Source organism: Dendroctonus ponderosae, unplaced genomic scaffold, assembly GCF_020466585.1.
Source record: "Dendroctonus ponderosae isolate FM_Combo_2020 unplaced genomic scaffold, Dpon_F_20191213v2 Dpon_F_20191213_1515, whole genome shotgun sequence".
Taxonomy (NCBI): domain Eukaryota; kingdom Metazoa; phylum Arthropoda; class Insecta; order Coleoptera; family Curculionidae; genus Dendroctonus; species Dendroctonus ponderosae.
In genome coordinates this window covers 1-1,903 of record NW_026017655.1, presented here as the reverse complement: position 1 = coordinate 1,903, position 1,903 = coordinate 1, and the positions used below count along the sequence as shown (strand labels likewise).

General features: G+C 38.4%; 1 long non-coding RNA gene across 2 annotated transcripts; it reads right to left on the bottom strand.

Annotated features, from left to right (window-relative positions):
- On the bottom strand, window positions 1–778 carry LOC125503257. 2 transcript variants are annotated; one of them, XR_007280720.1, is made up of 3 exons: window positions 435–778; window positions 176–358; window positions 1–53 (listed from the first exon to the last, which is right to left on the bottom strand). It is a non-coding gene; the product is annotated as an uncharacterized LOC125503257 (long non-coding RNA). The 2 variants fall into 2 exon arrangements; XR_007280721.1 differs by having other exon boundaries at window positions 620–778.
- Between the last annotated feature and the right edge of the window lie 1,125 nt (window positions 779–1,903).

The following is a 1,903-nucleotide window of genomic DNA, read 5'->3' as shown; positions in this document are numbered from 1 at the left end:
CAGTCCGCCTGATCCAAATGCTTCTCAACTTTTCATTTCTAGGAAGTGCACACCTAAAAATATGTTGCTTTTATGTGTTATAATTTAAATACCAAAAATGTATGAGGTATCATGCACCATGTTGGCGTCCTCCATCAATCAATATGTAAATAATTCTAGTAATGCTGAAGCTTACCGCTTTGAAGATGTATCATCGCACTGAGGTACACAGCAACGTTGCAGAATTGAACTCATTTTTTAATAAATTTCATAAAACACTTGTAGAAAGCAAGAAACAATGCCGGCACTAAGGTTGTTTACATCAATGCTATCGATTACATCGATTAGACGCCTTTGTGGACGCCTTGTCACTCGTAACCTTGAAATTGGAAATAACGCCATAAACTCTCCCAGCCCTCAGGCGATATTCTGTGCATTAAATCACTTGACTTAACTGAAAACTGTCCTGTACTCGTCATATTGAGGTCTGTTTCGCGTGGGCGAAGCAAGGTGGCGAAACCCTCAGACCAAAAACTTGGTTCCGCGCAAGTCAATATGAGTGAGCCCCCCATGTACCACTGTGATCTGTCATTACTACTATCTCTACATAACCTCACTTACAGCTTACGCCGTTTGCTACCTGTTGCTCTATTGGGCTAGCTGGTGTCTGGGCCTTTTTTTCCTGGGTCCCAGATCTTCAGGTGTGTAATTTACAAGATTTCGTAGCTCTTCGTTGGAGTGCCTTCCAGCTATCTCGAAGTCTTCAGCCGCTTTCCATAGAACAAGGCTTATATAGAAACGACTCTTACTCTTGTAGAAACTGTGTCGATAAAGTGGCGCGCCCTGGTGGATGAGAATTAAAGAATTCAAACAAACCTGCATTATGAACCCACTACTTGCTTATTTTTAATTGTGCCGCAAGGGGCAGCTGATAATAGGGATAAATGACACAAAAATACATATAAATATATATATTACTTGCTGTTTATTATATAAATACTTTTTACAGATAAAAAAAATATTTGGAGCATTTTTAGGAACAAGTTTAAAACATACGCCTTTTGTGATAGGAAGCCGCGCATTTTCTAACAGCCTTCAAGACACCAATAAACAGCTACCATCTTCGCAGATTATTGACGATTTATGAAAACAAATAAGGAAAACGATAATCTGAAAATATGAAAATATCATTATTCATTTTGAACAGAGGTTTCTGTTTAAATATTAATCTGTAATTCTACATAATACAGAGATATTAAGTACTGGTTTCAGCGGTGAGCAACCCGATGCTATGAACTAGCTCTAATGAGAAAAATATCCTGTTTTCCATTTATTTTTTCTTGATGAAAATGCCACCGGAATAATAAGCTAAGTGATTACTACTACTTATCCAACAACACATGGGAAAAATATCACAATCCAGGATGTGCAGGAAGCATGAGGCACGAAATCATACAACTTATCACAGATTATATCGTCAGAAATGAATAAAATCGGCATAGGCTTTTTCTTTGGATGATAGCAAATAATCAACATCGACCGACATCTTGCCCATGACAAACCTATAAACAACAATGGGGAAGATTTAGTTGACTTTTATTGACTTGCGTTATCGCATTCATCCACAAAATATTTTCTTACAGTGGGTTATTTCAAGATTTAATCTGTAGTTCTTCATTGTCTGTAGCGCCTCTGGCGACTATGAAATCAGTCGTCCTCAGTTAGGTTTTTAAGTGAGATTGCCCGGGGCATGCCGCTTTCCTTGTGAGAAACTCTCTTAGTAGCTCCCACAGATCAGAGAGGTTATAGATTGGAAACTGCCGTATACCTCTGCAGAATGCTATTTGTCGCTTATCTCAGCGGCTGCAATCAAAACTAAACTCTAATTTCCACTACTGGCAGAAGAAATCTTCTTTATCGATTG